The 18,942-nt window shown below is 31.7% G+C and overlaps 1 protein-coding gene and 1 long non-coding RNA gene across 3 annotated transcripts in view; one reads left to right on the forward strand and one right to left on the reverse strand.

Annotated features, from left to right (window-relative positions):
- LOC121119065 (uncharacterized) overlaps window positions 1–6,829 on the reverse strand; it is a 48,172-nt gene extending 41,343 nt beyond the window's left edge. For both annotated transcript variants that reach the window (XM_071888128.1, XM_071888127.1), the window contains exon 1: window positions 6,578–6,829. The gene's annotated coding sequence lies outside the window, so the exon portion shown is untranslated. The remainder of the gene's footprint in view (window positions 1–6,577) is intronic.
- Window positions 6,830–14,128: 7,299 nt separating this feature from the next.
- LOC121118098 (uncharacterized) lies at window positions 14,129–18,479 on the forward strand. Its single transcript, XR_011779932.1, has 3 exons — window positions 14,129–14,456; window positions 14,519–16,871; window positions 17,127–18,479. It is a non-coding gene; the product is annotated as an uncharacterized lncRNA (long non-coding RNA).
- The last annotated feature ends 463 nt before the right edge of the window (window positions 18,480–18,942 follow it).

Consider the following 18,942-nt stretch of genomic DNA (forward strand, 5'->3'; position numbering starts at 1 on the left):
ATCTCTCCTTGGAATCTCTGCTGGAAGCAACGAATGTTTGAATTACGGGGCTCAGTGAGACGTTCGTTGGCAAGATTAGGACGGAATGTGAGGCAACAGCAATGCTAAGGTCCAAGTGACTGTGTCATATCCCTTAATTCCTTTCTCCAAGGTATCAGGTGCAACACAAATGCTTACTTGGACGTACTAGAGGCTAAAGTTGCCAATGGAAAGCCTTATATGTGACAGCTGGACTTGGCTCCCAACAATATGTCGAAAAAAAGTCTCAAACAGTTCCGAGACAATTTAACGTCTTCTAACCGGACTTTTGGCCTCCAAAGTTGCCAGATCTGAATCGATATAATTTTTTGTATGGAGAGCGATTGAACGACAAACCATATGAACCCCCTGCAACGCTAAAGACGAAATTATCAGTCGTATCATGAAGAAATTCCAAGATTTGCCAAATGACCAAGGGGTGAAGCCCTGTTTGTACTTTTGGCCTCGTATAGAGACTGTAATTGAGGCTGGAGGTGATTTTATTGTATAAATTTTATTAAATTGATCAAGATTTCAGAATCTGATTTTATTTTTTTAACCTAATTACTGGATGGAGAGAAAATTGCATTTCAAAATAAATCCTTTTCGCGGGACAGATAGCTTGTACACCCTGTATATATCTATATATTTCAAAAAACTTTCTAAGTAAATCAACTATCAAAAACCCAGTGAAATATAAGACTGAGCCAAAAGAAAACAAAAGGATATTATATCTTCAATTTGTTATATACAAACTTGATATATTTTGGATACAATTTATCAAACAAATATCAACTAAGTTTTCTCCCCATATCATAAAAACTTAATCTATCAAATATTTTGAACTAACGAAAGAAATATATTTTATTTTAACTGTAAAAAAAAAAAATTATAATAATATTAAAGTCAATGCGAAGGGTAGTTCTTTAAAACATTCGAAATTTTATCTGGCTGTATCACAGCACCCTACAAACTGCTTTCAATACAAACACATACTAATGTAGATTAAGTCCAGTACTAATTTCACTCAAACACGTCAATTGCTCATATACTTCCTTGCGATATTACTTCTATTACTCAGGCAAAAACATTGTGCACTTTTGTGCATTTTAATGGTATAAAAATTGGTTGTACAACTAGATTCGTACAAAAATTCGAAAAAAGTATCAAGCAGAATTTAAATGACCCACTGACGATGACTTCCCAGAAGCGGCTAAAATTTTCTAAAGTTCTGCTTTATTGAGGAAATGAAACCCAAAATTTCAGAAGAATCCTTCCAAATCGGTAAATGCAATCGCTGACAGCATCGACGTAGTGTCTTGTTCAACTGTCCATCGTGTAAAACAGGGATCGGCAACCTATGGCACGCGTGTCACGGCTAGCACGCGGAGGCATATTCACTGGCACGCACAAATTAGAACATATTTTGCGTAGTTTGTGTGTGATTTTTACCATTATTGTTGATTGAGGAACACTCATTGATTAGAAATGTTGAAGTTGGCAATCCATGTTTAAAAAGGTTACCTACCCCTGGTGTAAATAATAAAGACCTACAGCACTGCACCTATACACGTTGTAAGTGACAGCTTCTAGCCCCATCAAACAGGAAGAAAAGGGTACCCAAACCGAGACTTTGATCAAGGCAAAAACTAAGGCTCCCGTAAAGGATCGTATCTGGAACTTCTCAGATGATAAACACTTCTGTCAAATCTAGAACTATAACTCGATGAGCAATAGTTGGTTGGCAAAAAGTCTGAATAACTTTCCTTAGGATCATGTAGGATCTATAGATTGATGTTCTTAGAAAGTTACGTAATGGTTCCCTTCATATTCAAGCAGAGCCTGAACGTCAATACCAAGATCTATATCTGTGTTTCCCACAACAAAATCTTCCTCTGGATCCCCAGCATTAGGAAAGATCGACTTTAAATTTGATAGCAAGTCGAAGTATCCGTCACATCAGCAAAAGAAGCTAGATTTTTTTATTCTGAGACTTTGAAGTACGTTTTGTCGAGTTCGCAGCCTCCTAACTTGCCAGGATTGAATCTTTTCGACTTTTTTTGTCTAGACTATGCTGAACAGGTCTCCAATGAAGGTCTCCACAGCACCATAAGATCCCTGAGAGCTGGGATAAGAAGATAATTTCGGACTTTATCCTGTGGGACGGTCAAGAAGGCAGTGGAACGTTTTCGGGGTCGTCGTAAACGTGTGGTCCAAGCTAACAGCATTTTTATTAATTAATTGTCTAATTATATTGATATGTTGATTTTTGTGAAAATTTTAATAAAATCTGTTCAGAAATAAAGTCACACCAGCGTTTAACTTTTTTCTCTCGGCTTGTGATCGTTTAGTTAAGCCACTCTTTAAACTTCGATAAATGCATATTTTGAGGGTCTCATACTCTTCAGTAAAAGTAGTCTTGATCAAATAATTCAAATCTATAAGTATGATACATTTAGTTACTTAATAATAGATTTCATCAGCATAAATTCATAATATGATGCAGTCTAATTGTAATTCTTTTGATTTTACGCAAATTATATTTTTTCTTCACAGACATTTATGGACAAGTAAATTATTACATTTAAAAAATGAAAAAAAAAAGTGCATTCTTATGATTTGTAATTAACTTTCTGATATTTACTTTCTGTAGAATAAAAATGTGAATTCCGGATATTTCAAAATGGTTAAGGATATGCAAAATATATATATATATATATATACCTTTAAAATATAAGATTTGTTAGTTGGGACTAATGCTATAACACATTTAAAAAAATGAAGACAACGTGATGAATATTTGTAACAGGTAGATATATTGTGGTGACACTTTTTTTCTTTTTTGCTTAGAGTGTTGAGTACTACTCTGTAAATGAATATCTAACCTCCATAAATCCACTTTTTTAACTGAAATAATAAGGTAGACTCTTCAAAGAGAAAAAAAATGTTGCATAGGACAAAAGGAAAAATGAGAAACTGACTTCATAATATGTGGTATCCTAAAATATTTTTAGAAACTGTTCAAAGAAGCTGAACATGAATGTAGTTGGGATTACTTTATTTTTTAAATTTGACCAGATACAACATTTTTATAATAAGACAGAGATATGTACATAGTACTGAGATTTACCTCCTGGAATCTCAGAATCCCGTTTTCCCAAGGTTTTATAAAACGAGAAATTCTTGATAAATAAAAAATTTCATAGGGAAACTTGCATTTAACTATTTCATAATATAAGCTCGTGCAAATATAACCCTATTACTCCCAATATGTACAATGCACGGATATCCTTTTTTATCTTATAAAAGGACGCAGAGCAATTACATACAATGTAGTCCTCCTAAAATGGTCGTAGCGTTGAGATTAGTCTAATTTAAATTTTATATTTTCTTTTTAAAAAGGTCAAGTAAGTTCAAAAGAATTATTCTTCACTAACCTATCCCAAAATTTCCTGCTATAATGTATATAAGAATTTCCCTTCCAGGATCTTTCTGAAGGATAATTTTCCGGAAAATAAGAAACCTCTACATGTGTAATATGTGTTTATTCCTAACACATGCAATTTTGACAGCTGTCTTTTGAAGATTGGTAGACACTAAAAATGATTTGAATTAAAAATAAAGCCATCTATTTGTGAAGTCTGGCATTTTCAGAACATGTGTTTGCATTTTATTTTAGTCATTTGACAAAGTTTTACGAGAGACCGGAAAACCCTCCATTAATTTTGTTATAATACCTCTAATGGTTTTATAGTGGCTAAAGTATATTTATCTGAATAAAACACTGCAAAAAATAAGTAGCAGCTCTGAAGTTTCCCTTCCTTTTCTCCAACTGTCATAGAATACCTTTAGTTTTGTCCCCCTTTGTTGAAACAAAAAAAAGTCAGTTATACAAGATATAAGAATAAGATAATCCATATACATATACATATATGTTACACACTTTAATGAAAAAAAGAGACACAATATCAACACATATATACATAAACAAAATCCTTAACTAAGGAGAGTTTTCACAGACATCGTAAATTGCATTATAAGAATGGAAGGAAACCCTATCTTGGGGACTCATAGTTGATATTTTTACTAAGTAAAATGACCCAATTTCCAAGAAATCTTCATGAAACGTCATCAAATGTCTTTAAGAATTAAAAAAAGACTAAATATCTGCATTATATACTACTTTATGCCATTGATATACAGTGATATTTGAATTGAAGTCATAAGTACTGGAAATCCCCCAAAATCAATAGATTTGTACAAATTTATTATTTTGGGATCGATTAGGGACGATAAAAGTCTTCCTTTATTTTTATAAAAAAAAGCGTTTGCATTTGTATCTAATAATAACCTCAAAATGGCAAACATCAACAAATTTGACATCACATGAAAACGCTCTCTTGAACACCTTCTGGTATTTTTATTTCGGTTTAATTTAATCTCTCTCTCCTGCCTATTTATACATGTATAATAATCAACATGAGAACACTTATTACAAGTCACGATTCTAAATATATAAAATGGTATTTATCTTCCCCCATTATTTACCATCATCACAACAAAAGATGAACCCTTAAAGTCAGGAATGAGTCATCATATAGGTATACATAGGTATGATAATCAGTATCTTACATTACAAACAATGAATGGGGAAGAATTGCTGCATGTTTTTTTTTAGTAGACAACAATATCTGGAGTATTCAAAGACCCATTATAGATTAAGGTTCCAAGAAAGTCTTAAAGACACATTGAAGGAGGGGTGGTTGACAGTATGCAGACAACTTCTCATATAGATTATTGAAAAAGAGGTAGACTAGAAAAAGAGGAAATGAGATAATATATGTGCGGTTGATATTTGTCGTATCAAACGTCTCAGGTTTAAAGTATATTATATTCATTTGCTGTAGAAATTTGTATATAGATCATAAAAAGATAACTATGTTTTGTTATGAGAACAGTATGTAAAATTTTGAAGGCGTCTTCATTCATAGGACATAACCATAAAAAAAATGTAAAAACCTTATTATTTGTAGTATATATACTTATGTACATATATAGCATCTTTCAATTCTTTATTTTTATGGTCAATAAAAGTATCATCTTAAGCTGTTTTATAACATTTTATTTACTAACTTTAGTGTGCATCATAGGAGAACTATCAGTTACCACCTTTTGTCAAACATCTTGAAAGATTTGTTTTCTTATCTTATAACAGTTCCGGTTTCAAAATTGGTATCGATATTTCAATAATTTTTTTGTAAAAAATATTATTAAAAAAAGGGTAATTCACACGCACTCCCAAGTATGTCTGCACGATATTTATTTTGGGTAGCGGGAGGTTGTTGACACATGGCCTGAAAAGTATCGGGCTTAACAAAGAAAATACGTTGTTTTTTCGTTAAAAATTGGTTTTTCTTAAATTAACTTTTGTATGGAGCCCCCATAACACTGTTCAATCCATTGCTAAGCTTGATTGGTATTTTTCCCCCACCGATGCAGTGTAAAATTAAAACACAAATTGTTTTTGATCCATTGTTTTCAAAATAACAAAAGTAGCGTTACACTTAGCACAATAACTCAAAGAACAAATTGTTATGAAATTTTGACGGCTGTCTTTTGAAGGTTGGTACTAACTGAAAATGCGGTGAATTAAAAAAATAGTGCCATCTATGTGTGAAGTTCAATACTTTTTAGCCCGTGAGTTAGTTCAGAAACTTGAATACTTCTTGTATGAAATATAATTGTAATTAAGGGCATGTTACTTTAATTTACTATAGTAACGTTTTAAATGTTACAGTATCCCGGTATCACTAGAGTACCGGTGTACAAAGCAACTTGGTGGATATTTAAGGCATATTACATAATATATTTGTTTCGAAACAACACGTACATAGATGCCCATCCATCTCCACATTCGCCCCCAAAAGTTTAAAAAATCATTAAGTCATTACTTTAGACCTACGCAAATGGCTTTGAACAAAGGACACCTTTTAAGTAGCGTAACCGCCTATGTTGTATGTATAAACAAATATAATACTTACATTGCATATGAATAAGATCTTAGAAAGACATTTCTATTTTTATTTCTAGTATCTTTATTTACTTAATGAAGGTTCAAGTTTGCCCCTCTCCCCCCCGCCCCAAAAAAAAAAATAGGAGGTCAGATCATAAAAAAATAATCACATGCCATTTTTTCAAGGCCAAAGTAAAAAAAAGAAGAGGATAGAGGAGAAGAAAAAAAAGGAAGAGAGTGATTTTAAGATACAATATCAAAATCCTCTGCAAAATCATTTGAAATAACCGCGAATATAACGGACAAAAAAAATTATATATAAAATAAGAAATTGCTTCTAAGAATTAAATATATACATATTTTAAAACGAACAAGGATTTGATGTTAATAGGAATGTAAGGTTAACGTAGTTAGGTATATATGCCACTTTCTTCTTGGCTTCCAAATAAGTAAAAGAAGTATATACATAAATGGGCTTGGTCATCAAAAAGAAGTAAAAAAATGCATTGATATGGGGAGGTATGTATTATAATTCAAATTGCTTACCTATTCGTTAATCAAAATGCTTGCAAAAAGTAACTATGACGAAAATATCCAATTAATAATCAGAATGTGGCAATGAATCAAAATGTCTTTTTATTAATTAATTCACTATTTTCACACTTGGAACATGTTATTATTGTAGTACACTCCACACAAGAAAATAAATCAATTATTCCACTCACGGGAAGAAAAAACAGAATATCTATCCCTACCAATCGTTGGGGTGTTTATGATTCAAAGACCAACCAAAAATTCGGCGTAAGAACAAAAAAACTCTGTATATTTCGCAAACCGGTATACCGAAGTTAGTCCAATAACGCCTTCTACCTACCTTAGGAGGGTGAACACACACTCTTATAACGACTTGCTGGATTACAGGTGAAGGCTTATATATATATATATACATGTATAACTTATAAATATATATATTTTTTGTTTTATTTCTTCAAGAGGAGAAACAGGGGAGAACGCGTTCTTGGATTGCATGGAAACAGTCATCATGATTGTTGGTGGATTAATAACATCGGGGGATATATTTAATGTTGTGGATGCCATAGTGATGATACATGGATTTTTAAGTTTCAACCCGTCTAGTTGATTTATCTGCATTCAATTAACCTCATAGGATTAATGAATACTTTTAATTATAAAAAATCGAAATATATACAAACATTGAAAACAGTATTTTTTGACAAAAAAATCAATTTAAATCAAGCAAATATATCCAAAATTCGAGTCAGTCTTTTGATATTTTTACTTTTCCCCAGTATTTCAATGAATTCTAATTTCTTGCTACCAACGATATCATTGTCATGTCTTTACGATATTCGCCCTTAGAGACATTCAGGCATAGTCTCACGGATGGTATCTACGACCCAATGACTGATGAGTCAAATACGTGTACTAAATGTCCTAATTTTTTTTCATTGTTTATTAAAAGGTCCACGTCTTTATCTGAAACACTGGGTTTTTGTACCTACGTTAATATAGTTTTTGATAAAAAACATATATCTATATCCTTTAGAGGTACAAATTCTAAAATAGATTTTTTATGAGGCAATGTTTATATAAGTAAAGCTTAAAGCTCATAGTTTTAGCATAATAAATGTTCATGATATAAGTTTGTGAGTAATATAATAGGGTAAGCCTTCGGATAGTTGGGATATAATAATAACAATGATACTAAAAAGTTGATTATACATATATTATAAAAAAACATTTATGAATTTACGTAGGTTTATAACAAATTCAATTCAAAAGGCAAATAACACAAGTCAACAAATCTAAAATATTTTAGATCTCATATATATAATTATGTTACTACGTAATATTCTAACTAAAATGGTGTAATTAGGTTTTCTTATCACATATGTTTTGTTTTATTTTGACTTGTAAGTTTTTTAGATTTGAGTCAATTTTTTGAGCGGGGGAAGAAATCAGAAATTCACATGGAAATAGACGCAGAAATGAGTTTTTATTTTGTGTGAGATGACGAAATTTAGAATAAGAAAAGCAATATTGTGTGTGTAACCCAAATTTGATCAAGATTTAAAAGGTTTAAAATGGAGAGTAAGGAGTAGAGTTACAAGTTTGAAATACCGATGTTTTATGATTTTCTGAAGATAATTTAACAAGTAACTATTTTTTTAATACTGTGTATTGATGGATACATCTCGCTATAACAAAATAATTATGAAATTCAACTCAATGGACTTAGTCAATGAATGACATTATGTATCATATCCAAATAATTATATAATATCCTAATGATTTCCTTTATTAAGGGCATTGGCCATGACTGTTTTTGAAATTAAATTTATATTTTAAACCAACTCAAAACAATTTGATGTCTCAAGAGACAAAGAGTTTTTTTAATGTTCATCCCACTGTAAGACTTTTTGAGTTCTTTTAAAAATATGAATCTCGTCTTAGATTTGATTATTTAAAGGCTTGATGTTCTCACCGAACACTCTTGTCAGAAATGTAAGTAACATTTTGTTGACTGGTCTAACAAGATGCAATGAGTTCTCCTGTTGCAACATTAAAGGAATTAACCATCATATCGTGAGGTGAGAGCCACATTGTTGAAACTTAAAAGTTTACTTTTACAGAAATAAGTTTAAAAAGTAAATTATTTTGTTATGAATATTGGGTTTTTTTTCAATTTTTGACAATAAATTAGATATGAAAAATAGATTTCAAGAGCCTGAATTTCTTTGTTTTGAAATATTAACATTAAATATTAAACTTTTAATATGATATATAGCCAATAACACTAATTTTTGAGTAATAAAAATTTAGCAGTTAACCCTCGGTATATAATATGTATCAAATTAACAGTGTTTATTTACATTTTAATTAAAATTTTGCTTTTAACGGAGGCATTTCTTAGGATTGTTTAAGCCTCAACAAAAATACAATTATTCCTCATAATATATTAACTATTTAGAAAAGTAACACTTTTGGAAGTTTTATCGAACTATCTGTTAAAACAAGATTAATTATATTAAATCAATGTATAATTGTTAAGACTTGTAATCATTTTAAACTAGTGTAAAATATTTTTAAACTTCTTCCTATGTATCTGTCTTTTACATGTGACATCCTTGGAACATATCCTACTTTTTTCTGATCAAAATGCCAAGGTGTTTTTTGAACGTGGTTAAATGTATTTTGTTTAAATTTTGGAACTTTTTTTTTGTTTTGTTTTTTCTTTCTAAATAAATATATTTCATACTTTTCATAATAATGAACATTACATATTACACCACAATTATTATTATATTGTGAATGATTTTTACTACTCTAAAAAAGTACAAAACAAATTTTACCACTAAAATAATTAATTACAATAAAATGAGATCAATAATCTAATTCCACAACTTCAATATATATATTTTTCTTCTCCTCTTAAAGAGGATCACAAAAAAGTAAATCTCCCATTAAAAATTCTCAGAGATAGAGAAGCATGTCAAAACGAATCAAATAACGCTCCTTGGTTGGGCGTTATTCGTCAACAGACAGTGTGATTAAAAACACTATTATGTGGCTATCGGTGTACTTCATGATATTAATTAAGGCATACACACAGTTTTGGATTCCGAATGGAAGGATTCCATTCGTATGCTTCGCCGCGTTGAGTACTTCTGTACCTCAGAAACAATATTTTATATTTTGAAACACACCTCATATGAAGGAGACGTGATAACCAGCCAATCCAACTGTGTTTCCGTACTATGTCCTCTACCACCTTTCAAAATTTTGGAACTTTTAAAAAGACTTGTTATACACAATAATGTAGATATTAATATTACTATTATAAGTGACATTAACCTTTTTCTCACCTTTACTTGATCCAAATAATCTTACTAGTCAAATTTTAATAAATTAGTAAAGTAATTAAGCCTTATTTTATTTTCAACAGAGATAACATTTCTTAGCACTGCTATTTACTTTAAATTTTTCATGACGGAAAATACGTGATCATTTAAGATATTTGCTTTAATACAACAAACTCAAATATGTGTTGGACTGTTAGAGCTTGTGTTCTTCTTCAGAAAAAAAACTAGGAAAAAACCTTTCACCTCTCGCATATACACAACATAATATGGAATTAATCATAAGCAAAGCCTTCCAGTCATGTTTTGGACCTACGTCTTCTCCGGATGTTTGAATGTTCCAAATATTGTAAGAAAAACGGGCATCCATTAATATAGTTAAGTAAGATACTGGAACTGAAGATCATGAAATAGATAGTCTCTTATAAAATGTGCGACATTATGCGAAGAAATGTATGTTAAAAAATGTTCCTCGACAATACCATAAAGAATTTCTTATGCTGGTAATTATTTAACTTGATGATTTGCATCTGCAAGGTGTAAAATTTATATAACCTGGTCCTATAAACTACGGCCAACGGTTATCAAAAGTTTTTTACTGCCTACAAATTTGGATGTTTCGATCTTAATTCAAATCGAATTTAAATAGGAGAGCGAGGATTGCACAATATTTGTGTGTTTATAGTGAGAGTGTATCTTCGAGCCTGGATGTCTGCTCCAAAAGCCTGAAGTGCATCTAATAATGAACTGAATTTAATCAAATCTCTCCTTTAAAAAAAAGATAAGAAAAGGTCAAATTTATATTATTTAATCTGCTCAATTAAAAAATGAACTGTTGATAATGATTTAAAAAATATAAATTCTAAATATCGGTATAATTTTGTTTAAAAAATGACAGATACCAAATAATCCAAGTAATGGGAATCTTTGTTCTTTTTGACCAATCAGAACCAAATGTTAGTAAAAAAACTATAAAATATTTTATTTTGCAAATTTATCCAGCTAAATTTCTTGTGTATATAGGTTTGTTGTAACACGAAGTACTTAGATGATATTCAGGTTTAAATACTTCTTCTTCTTTTTTAAATCGTAAAATTTTAAAATTTTGGAGCCGTTGAGCTACCTTTAATTATTGTTTTTTAAAACTGTTCAAAATTAATATGGGGATCAAATTTTCGCCTACTTTAAACCTTGATAACTTGAAGACGACATTATCAAATAAAAAACCGGTTACCAAATAGGAAATCTATTCTCGTCAGCTGACGATACGTAGTTCAGTTAGCATCAGTCCGTCATCATATGAGGAGATAAAGAGCTATAAGTGGAACGAGGAGCTTTCGAGGTCCGCCGTCGTCATAGCATTGGTTAATAATGGAGGTGAAATCTCCAATTCAACGATTGCTTCAACCTTAGGAGTGAATTTACGGACTGTTCAGCGTATCCGTAAGAAGCTAGAGGACACCTGGGATGTTGATGCCACCATAAAGAGGGCACCCAAGAAGGAAGGCGCCGACAGGAAGGTTAGGGACACCGACTTTGTCGACAAGGTGAAGAAGATGGTTGAGGATGACCCTACCAGGTCCATGAAGGCCGGAGACAGGCCCTGGGTGTGACAACAGGACTCAGCACCCTGCCATGTGTCCAAAATCTCCATGCAGTGGTTAACCGAGAACTTTGATGACGTCGTAACCAAGGATTTGTGGCCTCCTAACTCTCCCGACCTTAATCCTTTGGACTATTTTGTCTGGGGCTATGTTGAGAGATATACCAACAGACATCCCCATAGCACCAAGGCCAGCCTGATGGACTCCATCAAGGAGGTATTCGGCAACATGGACAATGAGAGGGTCAGAAGAGCCTGCGGCCGGTTCAGAGGCTGTATTGAGGCCGTTATTGATGCCAACGGTAATTATATCGAATGAATGGCTACTCTATACCTATATGCTCGTCATAGTTTTGATTTTCAATAAAAAAGTTAAAAAATGTATATTTTGTGTTGTTTTTTGTAGAAAAATATTTTGGCGACAATTTGATCCCCGCTCCCTTTACAACGTTTTTCGCCTAAGAAAAAAATTTGCTACTTTTGAAGAGTCAATATTTATAAATTAAAAAGAAAGCTTCACCCTAATGGTCAAGCAGTTCTAACCGTAATTTGTGGATTCTCCTTAATACTCGAATTTGTCCATTTTCATTAAAACGCTTACATCAACTCACTCAGCGTAACAACTACAAGTCCAAAATTGCTGAAACTTTGGTATGTCACTGTCATCAGATAATAGATAGATGTATCTAACTTGTATTTACGGGTCTGCCATCCTATTTTTGTGGAGAGAAAGGAGCAGCTCAATACAGATGATTACATTGAACTTCTGGATATGAAAGTGCTACTTTGGCCAAATAAAATTAGTGAACAAATTTATGCTCACTTAAGACGGAGCTCCGTTTCATTGCACCTCTAAGACCACGGTCCACCCTGGGAAACAACTTTTCATACATTTGGGACCTCAATATGTGGCTGCCCTCCTCTCCAGACGTAAACCCATATATCGAGGGGCGTATGGAGGAGAGGGCGTATGCTACTCCTCACAGGAGTGTCCAGTCCTAGAGATTCTATCAAGAAGGAGTGGAAGAAGCTCGAGTCTGACTACAAAGTCAAGGCCTGGGACAATTATAAGAGCTTATGGCTCACATATTGAATACAAGTTTTTTACCTACTTATTTAAGAATGAAATACTTTATCAATATTTTCAAAGCACCCTTAAGAAGCTTGATTGGCATATTCAAATTATTTTAAATAAATTATAATTATTAATGCTATTTTTCATAGAAAAATAGCATTTGATTGTATTTGTAAACATTATTTGTAAGTTAATTATTGAAGGAGTATTTTTGTAAATAGAAGTTGAAAGAAAAGGTAATTAAAGAAGCTCCCAAAAATGTGTATTTTATCATTTATTTCTATAGTTCATCATGACAAAAGCTTGCTAACATTTTTGAAACTATCAAAGTAAAAAGAATTCTAATAAAATATGAATACAAATGTTATAAAAAACTAAATTTTTGAGCCTTTTTCAATATCTATAGGAAAAATGTGTTATGATCAGTGTTGTGTCAGCCCCTGTTTATTTGGTCCACGGCGGGTCCTATCCGTCCTTACAACCGGTTCTTAAAACTCCCAGTACTGGTCTAAAAGAAGAAGAAACCAAGTTGAGTGGCGCCACCAAGAACCAAATTTTATAAGTTTTTAGAACTGATATGCAAGATTGAAATGGACAACAGTCTTCAGTCCTAAATAAGGTATACCACAACACTAGTTATGATTATTGTATAAAAGTAAAAATACGAGTAAGCCTCACCAGAAAACCTTTTTATATACATTTTATAAAGTCGTTTGTTTGTTTGATTACTTTCAATGTTATAGAACAGGAGTTGCATAACTTGAATATTGGAAAATTATAGGTAAAGACTATATGCTTATTCAATTTTAATTTATATATATATATATATGAATACATTATCTGTAAATTTTCCTTAAAGAATATAAAAAATAGAACATACAATTAATTAATAGTTAGTCAATTTAAAAATTTGACAAATCCTCAAAAAGTTTTAAATTTCAGACATCTATAGTGTAGTATAGTGTTTTTCCTATAGATGGATTTAGTATTGTGTATCTTGCATTATGTAAGTGTGATTGATTTACGTTAGTCGGCGTTAGAAAATAAGATTTCGTAAGAAATACAGATTCTTATACACATGTGTGATTGCTTAACTCAGTATTTGCGTCAAAGATAGACACAAAAAAAAAACACGTCATAATTTACAGTTTTTCTTGGATGAAGGCAAAAACGAAAGACCTGCGGCTGAAAATGTAAATAGTGTTTTTAGTCCTGATAGGCTAATTTTGATATCAAAGATCTGGTAAGCCAATTGTCGAAAATGTGGATTAAATAATCGAAATCGTATAAGACCGTCGTATAAGCACTGCGTTCATTGGCAAGAAGATAAATATTAAGTCAATTAAAAATAATGCATATAGATTTATTCATTCCTAACAAATAATTTATAAAACAATGGAAATATTATTATTATGTTTTGATTTAAAAAAATATTAAAAGAAGAAACGACGACTCCATATTTAATTTATATTATGTCAATGTCACAAGGATAAAAACAAAAAAGAAAAACTGGCAAATCCAGAGATCCGATAAATAAATCATATCATGAAGGGGGAGAATCTTCAGCTAGTTATGACAAATAATTATTAATAAACATTCAAAAACATTGTGTATTAGTATTTCCCATCGATGGAGAAGGAATTGAGGATTATTATTGCCTTAGAGACGTAGTCGTGGAGACCTTAAGGGACCTCTTGGTCCTTGTGCTTCACATTGTATTTTGGAGATGAGCCACTCAATCATCCGCCTATCCTTATATCGTGAGGATGTTACAATGAGCCAATCTGAGGGACTCAATCTCACATGAAAATTTCTCCAGACTTCTTCCTCCACCATCCTAAGTATCTGGGTAATTTTTATAGATTGGTAGAATAAATGAAAATAGATCTCCAATTCTTTTTGGCAAAAATAACAATATATCCCCTTAGGATCTTACCGGGACTTGTTTGAAAAAATACAGGACGTCCCCAGTCTGTACCTCAAGTCATTTTTGACGTGTGTCAGTGAATGGGTTCTTCAAAATGACGTTTGGATCTGAATGTTCCATGCCATTGCTAATGCCAAGCCGTTTAAACCTTCGCCTTGTGATTGATGAAGGGTCCTTCTCTTCACGACCAATATTAACAGTATATGCTAGCCTAATCATTTTGTTAGGAATGACTTCTAATGCAATAGTGAATGCAGGGATCGGAGGACCGAGATAATTACTTTTGAAATCTCGTCTAGAATTTATAATTCATAAAGCGAGACAGAATGAGATAGTAGTTGTCTAATGGTGGGTTATCCTTGAAAATTTTAGTAGCATAATCCATGAAGTAATTTAGACCCAAAATAAATGTAAACACTTTGAGAGAATAATTGAAACAATTAAATATAGCACAAATAAGAAAGAAATCAATGGAACATAAAATAGTTAGTAGAACTCTCATGAGAGTTGAGAAGAAGATGTTGCTATTATAATAATGGTTTTGCCCTTAAATGTAATGTACTATAGTATTTGAATTGTTAATTATATACTCTATTTATAATTTAAATTTGAAATGGAACAAATTTTAATTACTACATTTTTTTACTTTAATGTATCCCACTTACACAAACAAAGATTCTCAATGACTTTACCAGAAAGACAAAAAGAACAATTCTCTGAATAAATCTGCTGTGTTTCCCCCTACAATTTTCTGAATGATTAACTTTTTTCTAATAATTTTGGGTTACTTGAATAGAGAATAGACAAAAACTTTGCATATTATAATCTTCAAACCTCTACCTTTTGTGATTTGAAAAGGTCCTAAGACAATAGTGCGGGAACATTTCTCCCGAAGAACAGTTCGCCGAAAAACAATTTTCGAACGGATATTTTGCCGAAATACAAATTGTCATAAATACCGGGCCGTGCAGAATTATTTACCGATTTTTGTTCAGAACATATCGCGGACAATAATGACATTTCGAATGACTTGAGAAACAATTTATTTATACATTTTTAGAATAATAAAATTGTTTGTGATCAAATTAAATAATGGAGCCACCATTTGACTCAATGACACTGGTCAGGCGACGTCTGAAGCTGCCACAGACTTGCTGGATGTAATCGGCGTCCATGGAGGCCCAGGCCTTGTTGACTCCCTCCAACGGGACGGTCATGAAGCCGGTATGGTTCCCCACTGGGTACAGATTAACAGCGGAGGATTATGTGAAGATTCTGGCGTCCAAGGTCCTTCCGTGGATCAAATCCATAGTCGGCAACTCTCCTTGGGGTTTTCAACAAGATGGAGCACCCGCCCACGCTTCCAAGAAAGCTCAGGAGTGGCTCAAGGACAGCATGAACTTTTGTCCCAAGGACTACTGGCCCCCTCAGAGCACTCCCGCTCGGAGGAGGGCTGCAATTTCGATACTCTTTGTTTGCTGATTGGACATGGTCTCATGTGTGGAAGTTGTTACGCTCTCACAGGAAGGATTTTTGTTTATTTTAACAGTAAAATACGAAACAATCAGACGGGTTGCCATAAAACCTCTTAAAAAGTATATTTACATCATCGGTAAATAATTTTGCACGGCCCGGTACATTTTGCCAAAAGACAATTTGCCAAGTGTACATTTAGTTGAAAAAGAATACTTAATAAATTTATATATGAGATTGTATATTTTAATTCAATTTAAAATGATAGTATGATGAATATGCATTGTTCGAATGTCATATAAGTAAATTAACTAATGTTATTTTTCAGAAAAATATATTTTTATTAATTAATGATAATTATATAAACACACCGCAGTAGTATGTGGTGCGAATGTTATCCGAATTTTTACCGTTGTAGTATTTCAAATAAATTAGATAATGAACAAGCACAACAGCATTCAAATGGAAGAAGTGTTAATCACTTTTACGTCATCAATTAATGATAATTCGATATGATGTATTATTCATTTTGAAAAATAATCATGGATTGACGAACAGGCATAATATCAGGCAAGAACAATGACCTTCCGATAAAGTTGTCTACTCTTGCCTGATATTATGCTTGTTCGTTAATCCATAAGTATTTTCCAAAATGAGTAATCCATCAAGTCAAATTATAATATGATATATAGAATCACATATATCATGATATTAACTAGATTTTTTTTTTCCAATATAGTCATTCTACAAAATGTGAATTCGATAAATTGCTTTTCTTGGAAATATCCGTTCAGCTAATTGTCCTTCGGCAAATGGTCTGCTCAAGATTTAAAATGGGTCTTGTTTGGAGAAGAGAAAATACTATGATAATTAATTTTTTTGTAAGGTCGAAAATTACAAAGGGGACATTTTCCATCCAACTAACAATTCAATTTTAAATCACAAAACCTCTTTAATTTATAAGGATAATTATTGAGGTTTAAAAACTATAAAATACAAAGTTTAAAAAAAAAAAAAAATTGAGGGTACACACTAATAGATGAACTAACACACCTTTTTCTGTGTTACAAATAGGCTGGAAAGTCCCAGTCTTAACATATAGATGATACAATTTTTTTAATTCACCTCATTTTCAGATAGTACCAACCTTCAACAGACAGCTGTCAAAATTTTGTGAAAATCTGTTCGTTACTTTGTGAGTTTCTGTGCTAAGTGAGATGCTTCTTTTGTTATTTCCAAAACAATGGATCAGAAACAATTTCATTTTTCAGTGCTTTATGATGAAAAAAAACCCTTAGATTTTAATCCAGACAGTGGCTTAAAAATGTTATGTACACTCCACTCCATAAAGCGAATAAAAAAAACTAAAAATAATAATACTATTAATATATAAAAAGCCAATTTTTAAAGAAGCAAAAAAAAATTTATTTGTTAAGCCCCGCACTTTTCAGTCAATTTATATAAGCGTGTCTTCTTAGAGTTTTTTATAAAACTATTTTAATCTCTACATTCTACAAAATCTTACACCTTTTTTTTCAAACTACTATTTTAGATTATGATTTCTCATCTATAAAATAAAATGGTAAAAAGGTTTTCAATTTGTTCACTGGGGCTTATTTTAGTTTTCCCTATTTATCATTACCCCCCCAGTATATTTATTTTAATTATCTGTTTAAGGAGTAAATGGATTTGATTACATAGAAGTTCTTCTCCATGATACCTATTACGTTCATCCTATAACTATACTGAAAGGTGTAATGGTTGATACAAGAAAAAGTCGTAGTGCTTTACTTAATGGAATGAGATCTCATATGGCCTCATCTCTTAGTTCACAAATCAACTCCAAGTTCCCCACCCAAGAAAACTTCATAAGAGACAAACTGAAAACCTCCTACACATAATAAGACCTTTCTTTACTTTCAGGATCCTCCAAATACTTATATCCAAATATCTAGATAAAGTGGAGATCTTTCTCTTCCTATTTCCTGTCTAATATATTCTTCGTTTTGTGAATAATATTTCCTTGTTATTAAAAGGTTGACCTATTTGAATTTCAACTATTCACTCCTGTCTCTAATTTAGAGATAGAAAGAGAAAGTATGACGTGCAGGAAAATTTTATCCAGTGTACACAAGTATTGAATTTTTATTTAAAAATTTGCAACTCTAATAATGAGAATAACCATTCCATTAAATGTTCAACATTAAAAAGGAATTGAGTAATTTTAGCTTTTCATGAGAACAATTACATGACACAATAAACATTTCAGAGTTTTTTTTTTCAGTGGAATTATATTTGTATATTACTTATTCTAAAATCTCAACTTGTACACGAACTCCATATATTTTGAGAGGATACATTTTATTGACCTTTAATAATATTAATAAAATTATGATAGTAAATATTTTTCTATGATATTGTATCGTATCGTGAGTTTTGTATCACAATTTACATTGAAATCAATAGTCCTACAAAGTTATATAAAACAATATTATTTTTGTTTATTTCAATTATTGTAAATGCAGTTTCACATTATCTTTAGACAAACGAGTTCATGTAACAATGGTGAGTCGGAGAAATTGTTATCGTAGGCCACATTTGCCCCACAGTCTGTAGTTTGGTGACCATTTTTATTGAGTATACACTCATTTTCTATGTATATCACTCTACAATCTTTTGTGGCTCTAACAATTTTTCGATAAGACAAAACGACTTTCAAAATGTATTGAAAGAAATTGATTCATTTTTAGGCCCATATTACACAACATCATCTGGTAAGTTATTTTTTGGGATGTATTTCACGAAGCAGAAGATCAGTCCTCATAATAAAATCAAGATATAATTGAAAATCGATTTATATAAAACAATGCAACGAATCTACCGATTAAATCCCAAATTATTCCTAATGCACGGGATCAACCTTTACACTGCAATGTCTGTATTCTGACATCC

This window comes from Lepeophtheirus salmonis, chromosome 5 (assembly GCF_016086655.4).
Source record: "Lepeophtheirus salmonis chromosome 5, UVic_Lsal_1.4, whole genome shotgun sequence".
NCBI lineage: Eukaryota > Metazoa > Arthropoda > Copepoda > Siphonostomatoida > Caligidae > Lepeophtheirus > Lepeophtheirus salmonis.